Source organism: Ornithodoros turicata, chromosome 1, assembly GCF_037126465.1.
Source record: "Ornithodoros turicata isolate Travis chromosome 1, ASM3712646v1, whole genome shotgun sequence".
Lineage (NCBI taxonomy): Eukaryota > Metazoa > Arthropoda > Arachnida > Ixodida > Argasidae > Ornithodoros > Ornithodoros turicata.
In genome coordinates, this window is record NC_088201.1 from 12227983 (window position 1) to 12249164 (window position 21182).

The 21182-nt window shown below is 47.4% G+C and overlaps 1 protein-coding gene across 3 annotated transcripts in view; it reads right to left on the reverse strand.

The window, feature by feature from the left end:
- LOC135377492 (beta-1,3-galactosyltransferase 5-like) overlaps positions 1 to 21182 on the reverse strand; it is a 54117-nt gene that overhangs the window by 15000 nt on the left and 17935 nt on the right. Inside the window, exon 2 of one of the 3 annotated variants that reach the window (XM_064609924.1) lies at positions 17429 to 17813. The exons of 1 other annotated variant lie outside the window; for it this stretch is intronic. The gene's annotated coding sequence lies outside the window, so the exon portion shown is untranslated. Of the gene's footprint in view, positions 1 to 3013; positions 3124 to 17428; positions 17814 to 21182 lie in introns of those variants that run through there. One more of the 3 variants, XM_064609926.1, reaches the window with a different exon arrangement.

The following is a 21182-nucleotide window of genomic DNA, read 5'->3' on the forward strand; positions in this document are numbered from 1 at the left end:
AGTCCAAGCAGCACAATGTACTTAAAGTCGAGTGCAAAAGGAGTGGACCGGTAGGTGGAAGCCCTCGAACAGACTCGTGAAACTAATATAAAGAACATTGATAAGACACACACCGTCCACACCAATTGCACTCGACTTTCAGTACATCGTGCTGCTTGGGAAACATGTGGTTATGATATCGTCATCTATTGTGTGACCCTCGCGGCCCCAGTTTCCATTAGGGATTCGGGGGACAGTTAATACGTGATCTATCGGCCGAACTGGTAAGTAGTTGCTCAGGGCAGATTAGGCCTTACATTAGAGCACCGCATGGGCTCGGGCTTACCCAAAAAACCGAAGCCCGGCCCGTGGGCCTGGTAATGCGTTTTTGCGGGCCTGGGCTGCGCTCGGGTTTGACCATTATGGGCCCGGGCCATGCGTAGGTCGGACTCGAGCCTGTATCACCTCTCTGTTACTTAGCCACGGTCAAATTGTACAGCCTAATACACTGAGCCGGGCCCGGGTGAGTAAATCAAACGAAGGCCGGGCTAGGGCCGGGCCTAAGAATGCGGCTCGTGCAGTGCTCTACCTTACATACTCTATATTGTGTGCGCAGCGTGTTTTTTACAGCGACAGCTGTTAGCGCCTCGTTTCCCGAGATCGCCGTGCAGGTGCCGTCCGCAGAAGGAAAAGCGAACACAGTATTAGTGACGACGACGAGGGGGACGATGTTAGCATTGCGCTTGAGGTAAAAAAAAAAAAAAACATTTCATCACGTAAACAACGAGAACTGGCCGAGGCTTGACCACAGTCCGGGACGACACGGACACTTAAGCCTCAAACGCCCAGAAATTAACGAATTCAACCATCTCAGGGAAGAGGTGCTAACGCCAGAAATCGAAGCTGGTGCTTCTTACCTCCGGTCAGACATGCAGTTCCAGGTTCGATTCCTAGCGTTAGCACCTCTTTTCCCCGAGTTGTTTGAACCCTTCGTGATTTTGCCGTGGACGCCATGGAGATACGGGCCCTCCTGACGCACAAGCTTTGCGGGGGGCACCAGAACGCGAACGGAAGGGCACAGCCAGCTGAAGAAGACCCAGCTGGTTGTGCAGCCGAGGCCGCAAACAAGAGAGTACGACGTCAGGATCCCAACGTGCGTGCCGCCGAAGCGGAAGCAAGGCGGACTCAGCGGCAAGACCCTGCTGTACGCGCCGCCGAAGCGGAGGCAAAGAGGCGTCAGAGGCAACCGAAAGCCGAAGGAGCCACGAAGACCTCTTCCCGTTTACAAACAAAAGACGCCATTGTTGTGGGCAACCAAACAAACGCGACTCCCACTTGCCGTATGTAATTGCAGATTGTTTCAGGTGTTGTCGAATGATAATTTCTGGCAAACTGTGTCATATTATTCTCATTGTCCCGGACTCGGTGCTAATTTGTTTTGCCCACACCGGCCTTGTGACGTCACCCGCAGAAACTAGTTTTCGGTTTTTATTTTTGGGCGGATTCGGCGTATGTTTTTCGGTGTTTATTGATTTTCACGAAATCTGCGGTTTTCTGTGTGTTGTTCAACAGAACGAATTAGTCGATAAACCTGGAGAAATTCACAAGTATGGAGTGATTTCTGATTGCCACCGAAATTACATGTCACATTCTCGGAATCTAATCAAACATTCTCACAAGATATCCAGCGATTGTAGAGTTCTTTCAACCTGTAAGAGATCTTCGTGAAGGCGACGTGCCAACGTCACTGATTAGACAGGCCACACACACATACAAACATCCATTGTAACGAAGTCCATCGTACAGTACAGAGGGGCGGTTGCTTCTTTTGCTCGCTCAGCCGAAGCCCTGCACCGATAAAGCAACCACTGCAATATGCTCCAACTTTACGAGGCAAACTGTACTGCTTGGGACATAGACCGCTCCCGAGCCGTCGGAATAGCGAAGTCAAGAAAAAGCGCCACAAAGACAAGGAAAAACGAGGGTACCAATTAGCCCAGTTTACCACTTTAGGGCTCCGCTAATAAAGGTACCTGCCAGTCACCCCTGTGCACTTTCAGTACCACGTTGTGTGGCTTGGGAGAGGCGGGAGCTCACATCCAGGTCATTCCTCGGTCTGCGTCATACTTCCACTGGCCCATATTATATATCTGAGCCCTGTACTGTGTCGTGTTTACGTCGTGGTTTCCACAAGCCCAGGGTAATCATTCTCATATTGCCACGAATCATCTTCGAGAAACTTCCAGGGCAGGCACGAAACGGTACATCTCATCCCGGTGCATGCTGAAGAAGAAGAAAGAAGCTTCCAGACACATCGCCTGCTGCACGTGCTGTTTCTAGACTTTTCGGCGCGACGCTTAAATGCTTGTACGCTCCAGGCTGGAGCATTCATTCATTCTTTGGACTCAGTTGTGTTCAGAGAGCTATCACTCTTGTGTTTTGCTACCAAGTAGTTTAATAAACCGTTTGATGTTTATTCGACGACTCGCCGGCCCATTTCGCTTCGTGACAATATTATATGTTTGGGGCTGTAAAATCTCGTGGCTTCGGTTCAAATCGTAGTTTTATGACGCAATGTTTATTTCGTTAGAGTTGCGAACAATCACACCATCTCATTTTTGAGATCGTTGAACGCTCACGTAATGCAACGGTTCCGTGAACAACTTGTACTCAACCCATTTCACTACATCCTCATATCACTTATCTAATGTCTCACATGTAGTGAAGTTAGGGTACCGCACCTCAGCGATGAGACACCCCATATCACCGTCATCCTATCTGATGCTGTTCACGTTATGCATTAACGACATATTTCCCCTCGAAGTCGGCCCAGGACGTATACTAATTCCCCCTGTCCCCCACTCCTTCCTGCTGTCATATCCACAGTTGCTCCGCAGCGCTAACACGAAAAAAAAAGAGAGAGCGAGAGAAAAAGCAATCGGCAATCACTTCCGTCACTGTTGAATCTGCGAAGCCCAGCAACGAAGTCCCTCACGCACGCTCGCTAGGTACAGTCTACGCCTGATGTACTTACCTGTCCTCCCCTGGCAATGGAATCTTCGGAGTCACTTTGTTCCATTAGCGTCGTCCTTTACACCGTACGATAAAACCAGTTTCTAACCCGTAAAAGAGAGAAACGATCATGGTCGAACCGGCATTCTATGAAAGGACCGCTCGTCACAACTATTGCAGGCACCACGTGTATGGCATTACGGCTAGTCATATATCACCAAGACAGATAAGAAAGCCACTTCACATGTATCCCCGAGTGGGACTTGCTTCCCCGACAGATAACATGATAACAGGCTGAGTTTCAGTCATACTATGTCAGATAACCAGCACTTGTAAGCAAGTTACCGAAATAACGTGAGTAATAATAATAATACTTAATAGTAGTAATAATAATAACAATATAAAATAGTAATAACTAAATTAATAGTAATAATAATTCGGGGCTTTACGTCGCGAGCCACAGTGGTCGGGTCGGGATACTTAACGTCCCTCGCGAAAGACGGCGTGTCTGAGCAACTTGTACCCTTCCACCAAGTTACCACAGTCCTCGGCCGGGTTCGAACCCGCGATCTCGGATCAGTAGGTGGACACGCTACCGACTTAGCCACCGAGGGTGGCACAACGCGAGTGCAAACCTCAATTTCAAACTGTCCCAGCGGGCTCGTGCTACCACTGCTGAATGGAAGGTGACCAACAAAATGTTTGAATGCCTGTTGTTCTTTACGCGAAGGTATTTTTCTGGGGCTGTGCGAATAACAGGTTTAAAACCGAAGCAAATACGTATCGAATACTTACAAATATACAACGACACATATTTAGCGTGTACTTATACGGATATACAGCATACGTGATATATGCATAAACAGATCTTCGTACGAAGAAGCTCTCCTCATGTTTTTCTCTGCTCTCTGAGAGAGGGCATATTGCGAGAGCTACCAAGAGACAACGCTTCGATGCGGAACTACATATTCGAATATGTTCAGTTTGGAAGAGACATCGCTTCGATGCGGCATTCGTATCGAATATACAATTATCCGCTTCGGTATTCGAAAGACCAGAATACTCGCACAGCCCTATTTTTTTTCCGCCACGCGAAATCATATCCGTGAGGCACGGACAACGTTTGCAGACGACAAGGACATAACTAACCTTAACACAAATATTCCTCCAGTATCAGACTGAGGCAGTGAAAACGGACCGACTCTTCGGCAATCTCGCAAGCAGTGAGCGATACCGACAGATTCGAGACAAAACAGGGACGAGAAAGCATGCGTGCACGCAATTTGCTGTGTCACTCACGTGAAGCCGTGATGTAGATGGCCGCACGAATGACAAGAATGGACTGAAAATCAGTCGCAGAGACCGACAGCCGGATGTCTGCCACAGCCCACCGGATGCGCACTGCGCCTCATAATAGACAGGACACCGGAATACCCAGCCCTCAATCGGTCAAGTGCTATGCGTAGTCACGGCACCGGATCTGCCATCACAGATGTTATAGTTGGCTATCCGCATGCGAACCCGAGCCGCGACTGTAAACCTAATTTGTTATGATTTCCCAGAACGATGAATCACATTGCGGAAGCGTAACATACACAAGACTCAATTCGCACCTGAAGAAAGCGAAAGGACTACTTCACAAAAGAGAACGAAGCACAAAGAATGAAGTACGGCTGGGAAAGAACAAATCTTACAAACTTTCAAAGCACGCCATTCCCGGCCAGATTAATGGCATGTCCGGCGCGGGCACTTGAAACAGCAGAGTTTTGCCGACAAGCGCACCAGATGCAGAGTTTAAGAAAACAAAAAAAAAAAGCAAAGCTGGAAAGAGAGAAAAGAAAGGACATTATTCGAACGCGCAAGACTACGGGAAATGGAAGCAGTGCTGCGTGAATCCCGGATTAAGTTTGCTGTGCATTAGACGAAGCAAAAAATTAAATTAGCGTCGTCGCTGCCCTTTTTACGCACCGCTCTACGTTTTGCCTCAGTCGAGCACACGGACGAAAAAAAGAAAAATAGAACCACGTTTTCTTCACACTCCTCCGCGTACCATCAAATCATCAGCTAGCACGAAGGGACGAGAAAGAAAAAAAAAAAAAAAAAGGTTCCCCCACCGAAGCAGCCGTTGAATGGCGTTGGCCACGAGGTCATATCGAGGACCAGACACAAGACGGTAGCGGCGGGCGATACACGAATTTTAACGACTCCGGGAAATGAACTGCGACGACCCGAAATTAGACGACGCCGGGCTTTCCGGCCGTAACGCTCTAGGGTGGTTTACGGCAGTTGAAACTTTAGCAATTATCGACTTCGAGGTTAATGAATCCGATCCCGTGAGAGGGCCCACTATCTGCATGCGCAGACGGCCAGCCAAGACTGTGGCAGACTTGAGTAAAGCCATCGATCGAGGGATTAAAAACCCCCAGCGTCCACGCGAACGTCGCCTATCCACTTGCGGCAGAAGGCAAATCGATCCTCCCACAAGTCCTCATTTTGGCCACCCGCATCTTGTATTCACGTGTCACCCATCTCTCTCTCTCATCTGGACGGGGCTCAAATCTCGAATGGCGCCCTCCGTTTAAATACGCAAGAGAAGGTGTGAAGAATAGTTCTTTAGTCGTCATTAAGCCGTATGTAATCGTATATGGCCTCGGAATACAGAGTTTATTCATTTATTTATTTATTTATTTATTTATGATACCCTCAGGGCTTGTTAGCATTAAAGAGGGGAAAGGCGTAGTAACAATAAGTTCAAATATAAGAGGATGCATACAGAAGACACAAAACAATGAAGACTTATACAAAAACAAGAGGGGGAAAAAATCACTATGTGGCGTTCAGATGATCACAAAGCGCATTCTTAAATAAAGAAGGGTCAGTAATGGACGAAATAGAGCCGGGAAGGTGGTTCCACTCGAGAGAGGTTTTGGGCAGAAATGACTGAAAGTATACGTTAGTAGTGCAAAAGGGAATGCCAACCTTCTGTGCATGGTCCGGCCGTGAAGAGATATGTGACGGACAAGAAATTAAAGAGTGTCGGAGGATATTATGATAAAAAATTTTGTGAAATAGACAAAGACGAGTAACACTGCGTCGAAGTGAGAGATGAGATAGGTTAAGACTAGCTTTCATGGAGGAAACACTGGCAGTCCTGGCATAATAACCTAGAATGAACCGTGCTGCGCGGTTTTGTACACTTTCCACTTGAGCAATAAGTGTCGCCTGTCCCGGGTCCCACACAGAAGCAGCATATTCCAGCTTCGGAAGCACGAGGGTTCGGTACATGAGTTTTAGATTTAGTGGACCAAGGCTGTAATTGCGGCGGATGTATCCAAGAGTGCGTGTGGCGTTTTTGGTGATATACTCGATGTGTGGTTTCCAGGACAGATCAGAAGATATGAAAATGCCAAGATATTTATATGTAGAAACACGTTCTAATGCAGTGTTATTAATCATGTATGTATGACAAGGTTCGTTGTTGCGGCATATTCTCACGTGCTTACACTTTCCGAGGTTTAGTTCCTGCACTTAGCTCTGGATGGCAGCCCATTGGCTATAGCGCATACCAGTACGATTATATCGAGGTTGCAGATCTCGGGCGAAAGACGTCGGTACTAGACAGTTGTCTGGTACAGACAGCCCAGTTCAGATCGCTCAGGCACGTGGTACTCTGCGAAGGTCCATGCACACCATGTACGGTGTGTAAAGGTCAGGGAAATCAGATGGTGACAATTGAACCACGTACTAAGCAGCAACGTGCAAGGGGGCTGACCTTACATTTACATAACGCCCTAAGGGGACCTCCACCACAGCAGTTGTACGGCGAAAAAGACGAAAGGTCGCCTGAAAATAACCATCCGTACTGATGCTCTCGAACTTTCACTACAGTGTACGGGTGGACAGCCACACAGATGGAGCCACACAACAGCCTAGAGACAGAGTTACCTTTCAGCTACTCTTTCCCTATGTATACATACAGGGTGTCCCAGAAAACGTGTCATTGAATTATAATAAAAAAACTACACCACCTAGAGTCATGCAGTCAACGGCATTTGTTCTGTTTTTTCTTTTTGTTTTTTTTTTTTTTTTTTTTTTGTTTTTTGCCACCTCCTGATGTGAATGTCGTGTATCGTAAGTTTAATTATGTAAATATTTTGCGAGCTGAAAATTTTGAAAACTTGGAAACATTTGGAAAACTCGGAAATTTGCCACGTAAAGGTCGCTTTTTTACCCCACCAATATGAAGAGCGTGCCGAATTCACTCAAGTTCGTGATAATTGACAGTGATATTCACTAGCTATCCCATCGGAAAAAATAGCCGAACATCATGCTTTTCGTAGCACCGAACCATAATGTGCGACGACTTTTTGAGCGCAATCGCTCTTATCACAGAGTGATAGGAGAAAAAATGACAGTTCCTGAAATTGGGAGAGGGAAAGTGCGATTCCAGCGAAAGTCGGACGCGATAAGCCATACCTGTGTTATCTCTTTCTGCATTGCAGGTGCGAGCTGTAATTTCAACCTCCTTTCGTCGGACTGACAAAAATTGCGCTGAGAAATTTGTCGCGCGCTGTAGAGCATGATGTTCGGTTATTTTTTTCTGATGGGATAGCCCATGAATACCCCTGTCAATTATCATTAATTTTAGTAAATGAGACACGCTCTTCACATTGGTGGGGTAAAAAAGTGACTTTTACTTTGCAAATTTCCGACTTCCGTTGCAAAAATTTACATAATTAAACTTACGTTACACGGCATTCACGTCAGGAGGTAGCAAAAACCGAGTAAGAACAAATGTCGTTGACCGCATGACTCTAGGTGGTGTAGTATTTTTTTTTAATTATAATTCAATGACACGTTTTCTGGGACACCCTGTATACTATACAGGGCTCGTATGTTTTTTTTTTAGAATTTGTATTTAAAAAAAAGCTATCAGAGCAGCATATACGTCGTTTTTGCAGTTGAGTTATACGGCCAGGCAGGCATCCTCTCGAAGAGAGAATGTAACTATTATATGACTAATTACCTAAAATGTATTAATGAACCCGTTAATTGGGGAATTTCGTGTCAAAGCGAGATAACAGAATGGGAGAGAATCCTCGTTGAAAGCCATTCTATCTTTTCAAAATCCTAAAACGACTGTGCGCCGTGAAATAGCTGTCCATAGCTGAATTTCGCTATGCAAATGAGCCGAAACCAAAGCAGCGCGCCCCAGGAGCGCGTCACCTTATTTGAGCCGCAAATCGGTGGTGGTGGTGGTGATGACGGAACTGCTTGCTGTAGTCGGCCACGCTTAGGCGGGAAACGTCACAACTATCGCAGGAGTGCAGGCATTTGTCTTAAAGCGCCTGAGAAAAGCCCAGGGGAAACATCCAGACAGCGCAGAGATTCGAACCCGGGGCCGCAAAGCGCCAGCATAGATAGGGTTCTTCGTTTTCTGGTTAAACCCGATTTCTCCCGATAGTTCCTCCCCCCACTCTCCCGATAAAATTTTCAAGAATTCGGGTAAAACCCGATATCTATCCGAAATGCTTCAGGTCTTTCAGCTTGTCGTTCTCGGTGAACCGGCGGAAAAGTGAATCATAATATAAGGAAAGAGAGCTATTTGTGACAACCGATTTCTCCTCGGTTTATGATCCCCTCCTACAGGGGGCAACGACGACAGTGTCAGAGTTCCTGAGAACATCCAACTTGTGGAGTGCCTGATCCTCAAGGACCGACGGATAACATGTCTCAAACTGGCTCGAAAGACGGACCTTTTTGTGGGAACGTTGAACACTATCATTCATGAACACCTCCAGTTTCGGAAAGTTAGTGCCCGTTGGGTCCCGAGGAAGCTCTCCGTGTCTGACCGGCAGAGAAAACTGGAAAACTCCCAAGAGCTAAGGTACCGCTTCGACACTGAAGGACAGCCGTCCCTTGATCGGATCATCACGTGCGATGAAACGTGGGTGCACCATTTCACTCCTGAGTCTAAACGCGCATCAAAACAATGGAAGCATCCAGGATCGCCATCTCCCAAGAAGTTCCGAGCACCCCGTCTGCGGGTAAGGTCATGGCCACGGTTTTCGGGGACAAGGCTGGCGTTGTTGCCAGGAGTTGCTGCCACATCCCCCTTACAGTCCAGACCACGCCCCCGGCGATTTCCATCTCTTCGGGCCACTGAAGGCGTTCCTTGGGGGCCGCCATTTCAGCTGCGACAACGAGGTCAAGAATGCGGTCCGATCACGGCTGCTACGCGCCGGTGAGGATGTCTACGCTGCTGGCATCCAAGCCCTCGTGAAACGCAGGGACAAGTGCATTAGTGCCCAGCTGGAGATTACGTTGAAAAATAAAACTAATTTCTCGCCTGTAAGTTCATTTTACTTTTGCGAAAAATGAAAAGTTCCGCTTTGGCTTGAACACCCCTCGTACATAAAAGATATTTAGATAAAATATTATTGTTTCTCGTCCCAGTGTCACAGGAGTAGTTTGTTTCATATGCCTTTCGTTTCACCCGAAAATTCCCCGTTGACATATCACAGATAGTAGCGCCCGATTTCTCCCCGAATTCTCGTGCGCAAATAGCACCCGATTTTTCCCTCCCCAATTTGAAAAATCATAAAAACCGAAACCGAAGAACCGTAAGTATAGATAGCGATAGTATAGTATATGTCACAGGGCGACAAAATTGTTTTGTGGATTTTTGTCGTTTAACAGTTTTTGGGTGAGCCAATTTGGAAGAACACACTCTGGTTCGGTGGGCCATGACATCTTGCGGATGCTCAGAATGGCGTCCAGATGCTTGGTTAGACTCGTGGAGGAACAGTCCCCGTGGAGAAACCCGACACTTCGACGCGACTGCGTTCGCGCCCTCCGGGTTGTTCTTGGTACCCCGCGGCGCGACCAGTGCTGCTGCTTTCAGGGTCGTTCGGACCGTGTATACCAGCCACGTGTTGTAGTATAGAATTCTGTTTTAAGGTCCAGAACTTGAGGGTAGTCTTCGCAATGATGAGTTGACAGAAGTTTTCTTTTTTTGCGTAAAAATACCAGCTGTGTTCTGGGACAGAAGCGTGATTACCTTTTCTCAGAAAGGGGGGGGATGCTCCGTGAAGTAGCATTTGGGAACCCCGTTTCCCGAGGTAATGTTAGGAGTAACTGAGGGAAAATGGGGCAGTCGTCGCAAGGTGGTCAGCTAAGAGCCCTATAGCAAGAGAGTGGTGGAGAAGTTAGAGAAGTGTCGCGGCAATGTACTGCAGGTGGACGATTTGCACAAGTTAGAAATATGTGTGAAGGCTGACTGAGTTCGGTAAGTGTGTGAGGGAGGCGACGACTCAAGGGACCCACCAAGAACCACCAGAAGTAGGCAGCGTTTGGGCCCTCCAAGACACCGGATGACTGAGATAAGTGTGACCGTTTTGTTAGAAGCGTTAGTAGTTGTGTGTTAATTTTGAGTATTCGCTGTCCAATTGTGAGCAAGAGTAAAGATGATGTTGATTGTAACTCTGTGTACGTGTCTAATCGCTCAGCCACTGACTGTGGCCGCTTGACCCGCCGAGTCCGAAGCATAATTAGTCACGGAGTTCCAGACATTACTCGGTATCGTCACCCGAACCCGTGACAGTATAGTATAGTATATCTGGCCAGTATTGATTAGCACCTACGCCAATCATCTGCATCGCTCCAAAGCACGTGACCTCTGACATGGAATGAGCGCTGTGCATGTTCCACTCCCGGTCAACACGAAATTCGGCGATAGATATTTTGACATGGATATTTTTTTTTTTTTTTTTCTGTCTTTCAACGAAGACTGTCACCCGTTCTTGGATACAGATATTTTGCGGCATCGTGTCCTTCCAGGAGCCCATAATGACACCAGTAACAACTGGTCACGCCTACCTCATTAGATGTCCCTTATTCCCCATGAGACACGAGTACCTACATACGGCTTTGACAAGAATTCCGCAGATGGACTCCACAGCAGGTGAGTAGTCGACGCAGTTCACGGAAGGCATTTGTAACCCCTGATTGAAAAAAAGCCTCTTGCGCTCTTTCATGACGAAAGCGGACCCTCACCTTGGAACAAACAATGGAGTGGTGAACCTTTGTCATTGCTCAAGGGAAGGGGGAGCGATTCTTTTATTATCATAAACAAGCGGGATGTACGTAAAGGCCAGATAAATGTCTCCTCAATCATTGTCGTCTAGACGAAAAAGAATGATTCGTGTCCCACAGAACACTCACTGCGCACAAAGGAATATGTGCTTATGACAGGTGCATGATCGCAAATTCCAGCTGCCAAGTGCGCGTTTGGACAATACTGGTCGAGCACTCCAGAGAGGGGAATGCACCTAACCAGGTAGAAGGCGTCCCAACAGCAGGCGCGTTTACAATGAAGTGAACTGGGCGAAGGAAGCCGATCGGTCTCTCTTTTCTGCTTGCAAACAAGTGTATGTCCACACAGCGGAGATAAGTCGCCAGAATGAAGTAGATCAGACGGGAGCTCCTTGACTGATCTCCGCCGTGTCAACCAGATCAGGCCAACTTAGCCATCGGCTGCCGATGCGTTATAGGTAGGGATCAGAGTCTTCGGAGTTTTCATTTTTGACAATTCGGAGGCTCTTTATCGGAGTTTTCAACTTTTCCGAAATTCGGAGTTTCTCTGAGAAATAAAAAGTCTGATAAATGAACGGCGCAGGTTTCGGAGTATTTCGGAGTAGTCATTGCAGAGACGATGCAAGGAAAGAAGTGCGAGAGTGACCGAGGCCGCACGATATAGCGCACGGATGTTTTACTACGCAGAGCTATTGAAGTACAAACAAGCGTATTTGCACAAATTGTGACTGGCTCAAAATGAGTAGCAGCTGTGACGAACACAGAACTGTTCTGTGCCAAACTAGCCCAGTGCCCGGGATCAAGTAGAGTCGCGAAGCTCGAGGATGCACAGAGCTGATAGGACAAGTGTGTGCTATCCTCCTTTTGGGCCATTCATGCGTCCAGCTACCCTGAAGGAGGCTGCCACGTCTGACACTTTTGTATCGGAGTTTATCGGATAAAGCCATTTTTGGCAAAGAAAAAACATCGGAGGGATCGAGTTTATCCGAGTTGGTCGGATAAATCCGAAAAATCGGAAGCCTAGTTATAGGTAAGGAGTGACTTTTTCCGGGTTAAATGCCTTTCTCAGATTCGGGGAGTAAAAATCGCGCGCTATTTTTAAATCTGTAATTCGGGGAGAAATCGGGCGATAATTGTGCCTTCGGGTGTTATCGGGTGGTTTTGTCTCTCCTCTTGTCTATTAAGTCTTTTTTTTTTTTTTTTTGCGGGATCGCGACCTTCCAGCGGTAAACCCCGAAGGCATAGATAGTGTTGACACACATGGGTGTATTTCTGGGAACGTAAGTGACACATTCTTACATGTGCTACACGTGGCGACCCTTGTTCGTCTTCAGTGGAAACGTCACTTGAGGATGTCATAGTGACTGGAATTCGGGGAGAAATCGGGTTTAACCCTGGTCGGATGTCAGTTCGGGGGGAACAACCGGGCGGAATCGGGTTTAACCCGAAAAATCACTCCCTAGTTATAGGTAGAGCCTGAAGTTTTCGGGAAATATTTTTTCCTACATTCGGGGGGTAAAAATCGGGTAAATAAACATGTGCACTAAATTCATGCAAATTCGGGTGAAAAAACTTCAAGTACGCTAAATCTGGGGAGAAATTGGGCTCAGTTATTCAAACTAATTGTAGCGGTTTGGTACAAATGGTGATGTAACTGCATTTTTCTGCCAAACAACTAAGTTAGTGCATTCCTACAGACATCCCAGTGAGGGCAATTTGCCGGGTAAAAATCGGGTTTCACCCTAAAGAGGCAACCTTCAATTCGGGGTGCAAATTCGGGGAAGAATCGGGTAAAACCCTAAAACTTCAGGCTCCAGTTATAGGGTGCCCGTCGAGTAAGCACACCGAATTCTACGGCGCTACTGGGCGCCTTGGGTAGACTGTTACTGCCGACCCGAATGATTACACGTTACTGATGCAAGACAGGGACTTGCATGTAAGAGGAAACAAGTGTCAACCGAACAGAGAGCGAGAGGAAGCGCCAGCTCCACTTACGCTTCCCGTCGAAACTGCTTTGTAGTACGAGCTTCTCGTACGCGAACTGGAGATCGGACGGAAACTGCAAAAGGTCACTGACTGTTCAAAAGGTCGAGCGAATATTCAAATTTTGGAATTTAAGAAAGATAATCAGAAAAGCGGCTTTCGAAATGCCGGACCGTGCACTGAGCATCCATGTGGTTCATGCAAGTCCGAGAAACGATTGACATGTAAATGCGTCTCAACTACACGACGTGCACTTTCATGTTCGCCTACACATTAAATATGTGAAATCGTGTAAAAAAAAGTTCCTGGCATTTACGTCCCTATTTGAGTATACAAACCAGTTAAAGTCTGGTCAAGTTTGTGGTGATGCTTTTATCTATTCCATTTCTTTGCTCGCGTCTGGGCCTGGCCCAGTGTATAGATTTGCATAATTTCTTCTTTCCCTTCATTTCTTTTACATATATTGAGCCCTAGCTAACGAGCCCTAGCTAACGCGTCCTGGAATAGCCAGTCCCGAGTGCTTTGGGATTAACATCTCCACTTTTCTTCTTTTACGAAACAGTCATCTTTCGTGGAAATAAGACTTTGAAAGGTGCATAAAAATATGAATGTCGTATGAATGTGTGTATGAGTGAGCAAAAATGTAAGAGTGAAAGGAGGATGAGTGAGAGAGTGGCTGGTATGTCCCTTCACATGACGCACCCTTGGAAGTTGCTGAGAAGGCGTGTTAGCTTAGCTCAATTGGTAGAGCCCTGGACCGGTAAATCCAGAAGATGTGGCTTCGACTCCTACAGCTGGCTAACCTTTTCAGTGACTTTCATCTTTCATTTCTCAGGCAATTCGAGGCTTTGTATGTATTTGTCCTTCTATGTTGTTCCAGCCTCAGAACATCAGTTCTCTCATGAACAACAAGTCACAAATCGTCGTAGCAACGCATGGCAATATATATATATATATATATATATATATATGTAAAAAAAAAAAAAAATAACGCGAAGTCACAAACGCCATTTCGCTTTCATTCACGCTTTCGAAGTACCTAATGGAAGAAATCTTGAAAACATGGACAAGACCAGTTCATCTGCCTCGTGTTGTCTTCATTTTCAGGAATTCATTCATGGATCCGTGCCACCAGCTAGCTTGTCTTGTTTTGCTTTCCCAAGCTACATGCACAAAAGCAAGGAGAGGGAGAGAGAGAGAGAGAGAGAACCCTGACGATGAAGGCAAGACAGCACACGCATCTGCACCCTCAGGGTTTCCTTTATGGATCTGGGCTGCCAAAAAACCGTTTCGAGCACGAAACCAAATTCGCCAATCCCCCCCAAAAAATCCTGCAAAGTGCGGAGCTTCACAAAAATGCCCGCGACGAGGCATTTGCTGCGACAGAAGCCCCTCATTCGCGGCAGCCACGGAAAACTGTTCGATACGTCTCAAACTGGACTAGAAGTGGAAGCCGGACGACTGATATCTCACTTACTGCGTCAACCGTCACGGTTATAGAAACATGGCGTGCCGCACGCTAACGGAACGAGATATACGTGCCGCAAAAGGCCCGTGTTCTGCTTTGTCGCCGTGTTCGTAAATTGTCTCCCTTTCGCACGCAGTTTCTGGAAATAACCCGACGAACGCGTCATTGCCCCTAATTAAGGAAAGTCCAGGGAGCAACGGAAGTCCCGTATCGAACACCTGATCGACGCTCTAACCCAATTTGAGATAAATAGAACGGCATCCGTTGGCGTGACCCCGAAAGAAGCGTCACAATTCGACGAGAATACCGATCGTGCAATTAGGTGGGACAACCAACTGTGAAGAGAAAGTCTGCAATTTCAGCCTAGTTTTCCAAGTGTCAAATATTTTTGTTGTTGTTGTTAGAATTTTTCGCGTGCCCTTAAGCCGCCAATTTTTGAACTGTCGAAAGCCCCGAAAATTAGGGCCTCGCGAAGATTTTACAGTGCCTCCCTTGTCTTCGTTAATCTTCTAATCCTGCCGTCAACCCAACGGAGCTCCGGATAACAAAACGTTGTAAATGTAAGTAGAACGACTTGACGTCATTTTAATGTGCCGACGTGGACGGGGTGGGATGGCCAATTGGCACGTGGGTCACCCTTGTCAATTGCATTCAGTGACAGTGTTTCTGCTCATCTATGAGCTCACAGAGTAAGAGGAAAGAAGAAGGGGGAAAACACCAATGAGAAAAATAAATGTAAAATACAAGGAGGGAAAAAGTACCACATTGGTAGAACTAAAGGGAAGAAATGATGCAATGATGACATTCAGTGTGGTATTGTATGCAGGCAATCTGGTGGAGAAATTCTGTATGAAGAAAGCCTCCGTGTTGTGTCGTTTTTCCGTTTGCCCATGCTCAGGCTTTTTCGGTACTGATGAAATTCAATAACATTTCTACGATTCGAATAATTTGTGCCAATGCAAGAATGTGGTTGTTACATCTCTACAAATCGGCCTAGGTGACACACTCTGCACCCGGCGCGGCTCACGGCACAGCTTAACGGTGCCTAACGTATAGCTTACACTTTGCCGCCTGCAAGAAGCGACGGTCTTCTTTGCCACGTGAAGTTAGATCTCTGAAAAGTTCTGGCCTTTACGACATCGTCGTGTTTCCTTCGTTCGAGTTTACAACTGTACTCGTCGTTACATACGCCTGCATCCTTATCTCCGCCTAGATTGGATGGAACCGAATGCCACTAGCCGATTGAAAGACTAGTTGAAGCGCCTTTCTATTTTTTCACGCGGTTTTCTATGTGCATTTTACGTATCTCCCTACGTTTAACGGCCGCTGAGACAGGGAGCTATTGTTACTATTGTTATATCTCGTTTAATTTCGCTTTGCCCGTCTTCGAACATTTTGCGTTCGCGTCACTCACACACGCGGACACCGCACACAAACCTAGCGTTTCTGACCTGTGCGGATGAAAACCGGACATGCGGCAACCCTAAGTCGACCTCATTAATGAAACTAAACACGAGAGGGCCACGAACCTAATTTTAGAATGGGCTCAGTCCGTCCGCGATGATATAGTCATTCAAATTCTGTACTCTTCCCCTACAGCTTCAAAAAATCTTCCGCCACCCATCGCTTTGTATAGCGAGTTGGTTCATTTTCACGAAAGGCAACACGGTGGCAAAAGAAAGGATGCTGTCGGAAACGAAAATCGTTGCTTGCGTGTCATTCCTTCTGTGGACTCGTTATTTGTTTGTTTGCCGTGATTGTTTTTCTCTATGGGGAGGATGGGAGTTAAGAGGTTGAAGACAAATATAAATCCCTAGATGGAAAGTAATTGTTGTCAGACTGGAACACAACACATGTTTCAAGTTTTCAATAACTCCCTAGCCCTGCACACTCGAGCCTGGCACAACTGACTAAGCCGATTGTAACCGAAGCGCCTACCACAAGTATGTATACGAAGGAGCGGTCCACACGGTTTGGTAAGGTCAGTACGGAAGACAAGCAACCTTAATTTTTGGCCGACCACATAAGATGTGATTATCGCGACTCAACAAACCCGTGGAAACCCTCACGGAGATGCCGTCAATCATAAATGTTCTCCGCAGAAATATATGGGGGAATATACGGCATAACGAGGCAACCAGGCTGGTCTTTTATTTATACTGCTGCTCAGAACACGCTATAGCGTAAGACCGCACCCCACGCACGTGGTCCCTTATGGGCGTCATGGCATCCCCGTTGCTTCGTCATGCAACCGAAACGCCACCACATTCCTAACCGGAAAACATTTGCTACACAAGTGTTATACCCACCACGTTGCAAAGCCGCGGTATAATCCCTCAAAGTCAGTAGTGCAAACATCATCGCTCTCGTCATGCTACGAGCAATCACGTTCAGAACATCTGTTTGCGAAGCGCGAAAGAAAAGGCAACAATAATGGTACAAGCACCGTCTGGTGACTCGCATCTGGGAAGGAACGTAGCGTTTTCACCCAAATCGCAGTTGCGCTAAGGCCGCGCGTTTTACAAGCACGCTATCCATCCTTTCTCTGCAGCCTCACAATCAAGTACAATACCGGAGCTTTGAAATTGGACGCCAAACAGGGGGAGTACGTAAAGGCGCCACAAGTTGTTGAATCTCGCTATTTTCCCCGCGATGCTAATGCGTGCGCTCGCTTTTCACAGCGGGCGGGAAGATGGCCAAAACGTACCGCCAATCGCGCATGGGCTCAACAAACAACCATCAGCAGCATGCTTGACCAGCGGGTACATTACTGCCCTACACCACGGAGTATCAGGGATGCAGGGGGGCGCATACAATGTGTGACATACAGAAAGCATCTGGGAAGGAAAGCTGGCGCTACACAAGCTGCATCGACGACATGGATGTACTCACCGGGAGACGCAGTGCGGAGAGAGATCACAGCGATGGTCGGGGGACGCTCAGAGACAGGGATGCACAAGTAGCGGCGCCGCCGGACCCCCATGTGTCCCTTCCACACTGGGGTGTGGGGGCTCGTCGAGGGACGTCCACGCCGCGCCGATACCCAGCAGAAGCTCAAGAACCGAGCACCGCGAACGCCATCGGAGGAAAACGACAGCCGGCGTCACGCGTCACAACGGCGCACGCGTCAGCGCAGCAGACGATCGCTTGGTGAAGAGGCTGCCGACGATGGCCGCTGCGGGGCGCCGCGAGCGAGCTGCTGCGGTTGCGATGCTCGTGCCTGTGGTGATGAGATGCTGCCGACAATAACACTGGTCTATGGCGCTCGGAAAACCGCCTGCAAAGGGGACAAGAATATTCTACTCACGAAATGAACAATCCTAGATCAAAATGGCACGTGTGCAAATGCGGCTGTTTCTTGAAACAGTCGTCCAGCTTCAGCGTGTAACAAAGAAATAAACTTGCACGAAAGAAGAAAACATGACGAGATATGAGTAGGAAAATATTTTTGGATGTCGCGTTGTGCTCCACTTAATCGATCGAACCTTTCAATTTGTCCACGGCAAATGTTGGAAGGTCAACACACTGAACCGAGTACAACTTCCACGCTACTACTCCGGGACAAAGGAGTAGCGGCGTTGTTCCCCGTACACGACTTCCATCAGACTATGTACTTAAACACCACTCCGAGACTCCGGGTGAAGTCACGCAATCTTTGTCTCGCCAATACGTCGTAGTCAACCAGCTTTTGAATTATAAGGCGATGTGAAGATGGCGTGCACGCTCTGACGAGTTGTTCGTAGGCGTTGTCTGCCCATTGGGCATCCCATCGTCGAGCTCAAAGCAAATGTTGGCCCCTCACTTCCAGACCCAAGTTCGCGCTCCGACGCGATATCACGATCGATTTTCTGCGCTCCGAAGTGTACTGCAGGAATGCACGCTTCGCCCGGACGAAACTCCGCCGTCGCGCACGAAAATAATGATAAATCCTGGAACGCGCTGTGCGCGGTGGAAACAGTAAAGGAGAAATATGCGGCGCATTGTACCGCGTCGGTTATTTTTGCTTCGTTCCCTATCCCGGATCACCGGAAGTCAAATCTAGTTCGAGCTAATGCATTGCATTGCAGAATGGAATCAATGCAGCTGGCAGGAGTGAACATCCTCGTTTGCACCACCCTGATGTTTCGTCTTACGTCCGTTTTACTTTACGTTAGAGCTCATCTCTTTCGCTCTAATCAGTCACACAGGGTGAAGACATATCTGCGTAAAAGCAACACGCTTTACTGCCAGTCCCAATTACAACTGAGCGGTAACACCGAAAAGAAATGCATATGAACTCCTCGCGCACTGCGTGAGACGGTTCTTGCAAGCTCCACATACCCCTGAAGGGTTCATAAAAGAATCGTCGCGCGCAGAGGGACGAACGAGGAAACCACGTTGAAAGTTTACCCCCCTTGGGAGCGACAGTTGCGCCAATCATGACTCACCCCTAGGGAAGCACGCAGTACTCCTTTTGGGCTGTGAATGTGGACATCATACGAACCTTAGGACCGCCCTGGTTACCAGGCTAGGTTAAACGTCGCACAACTGTCAGATTGCCCCGACGTGGGTATACTATGTAATACATCGCTACACTACACGACGTGCGCCACCTGCATAAAGGACTGGTACAATTCCTGTTCATCGTTGCGTGATGGCTCGGACACTTTCACTCCAGCTTTCCCCTTATTCTGGACAAGGGCGTTTTCACGCGGGTATCGGGACCTACATAGAGCAGCGACCCGTTATACAGTCGAACTCCTTTATAGCGAACACCTTTTAACGAAAATACCACTACAGCAAATTTTTTTGCGGTCCCGCTGGAGCCCTATAGGTCCAATAATGGACATCCTTTTTAACGAAAATGCCTTTACTGCGATTTTTTTTTTTTTTTTTTGCTGTCCCCTGCGTTTCGTTGTAAAGGAGTTTGACTGTATATGCTATACTGACAATGCGTTCCTTCTGCCTGTCCCTACGCGCCCCGCGCATAGGGCCCATCGGGCCATTTCGGAACTGTGAAATAGCTTAGGGACTCGGATTCTTAGTTTCTCCGACGTCTCAGTGCGTAGGGACGGCTGCTCGACTATGGAGAACATATCGGGAGGTCTACTGGAGTCTGACGTGTCTGTGCCGGGATTTATTTATTCTATATACGGTATGTTTAAGATTTCTATCTAAAAAAAAGATAAAAGAAACGTTTGTTTGTTTTGGTTTGGTTTTTTACGGCACAAGGGCAACTATTGGCCAAAAGAGTGCCGTCACACATGTCCAGTTATTTGCGTTGTTTACATCTACTATACCATTGTATATGTACGTCTTCGTTTGTTTGCTCGCTGTTCGACATTCTAGGGTAGGTAAAAGCTTTCAGAGTTATATATGTAAGTCCGTCGAACTAAAACGTCGGGGGCGCGCGGACTTCGCAGAGACCAGAAAACACACGACCACTTCGTAGCTTTGAAAAGAGACGACTATTTTAGTTACAAAAAGAAGGGAGAAACAGAGGCACCAGAAACAGTGACCAGATGCGCCTCTCCGGAAGACGTTGCTTTGGGTATCAGGTTACACTGACCCATTCGGGGACGTTCAAACGAGGGGTGCAGGTGCAGCGCCCCATAAATAACATGAACTGGTTGACAAGCCCCCGTGGCTTACATGAACAGTCGAAAAAACACAGTTCGACTGGCATCGTCAACAACATTCTCCATTACTTGTTACACGTTGTGATACTCGCCACATATACTTCACGTAGAAAGTGAGGCACGAAGCGATACTCGGGGTAACCCAAACCAAACAGATGCCTCGGTGTCGGGGCTCGTCTTCGGCGAGGGAGTCGCCTATATTCCTCTGTCCTAAAAGGCCGGCTTTGAGACGGTTCCCTGGCAAAGAGCTCACCCGAGCCACTCTACCCAATGTAGGGACTCTGGGCATCCCCTGGCGATGGAGTTACCGATTTTCCTCTGTCCCGGGGGACTTCGGGTTATGCCATAGCAGTGGCCGTTTCTTCTCGTCGCTCGGTTTGCCCCCGAACAGACAGTTAGTTCTCTTCCAGTCAGAGCAGACTTATCAAGCCAGTCTTGTCCAGGAAGTCAGAGACGTTCTTTTGGCATTATTGGTTCTTCTACTCATATTAATTTAGGGTGAAATATGGTAGGCGCGGTACATAAGTAGCTCACTAAAATAAAGTTTATAATGCGCTGCATATTTGAGATGTCCAGACAGAATATGTATAACAGGGGGGTATGTTTACTGAAAAAAAAAGGAAGGAAATGTTAGTCAGGCGTAGGCCGACTTGCTAGTTGCTACTCCCTTAAAAAAAAAAAAAGAAGACAACAAAAAAAAAGGCATTACAACGACACCAGCAACGCGGAGGCAGGGAACAAAAGCGAAATTCAAGCTTTAGCGTATATGTACGGGAAAATTTGGTCGAATATAAGACAAAGCGAGTGGATTGGATAAAATGAAAGGCAATTGGAGCACGTACAAAACAGGAAAGAGCGAAGCCCGAGGATGAGCAGTTTATGGCGTACTTCGTAAGCGTTAATTACTCATCCCGGAGTAAACGGCCTATAAATTCCCCTCCCACCACCACCTTCTCCCAAAAGACCGGGAAAACGTTCTTTTCAGAGGATGTTCATTACCCGTTTCGTAAGCAAGCCAGAAAGGCTTC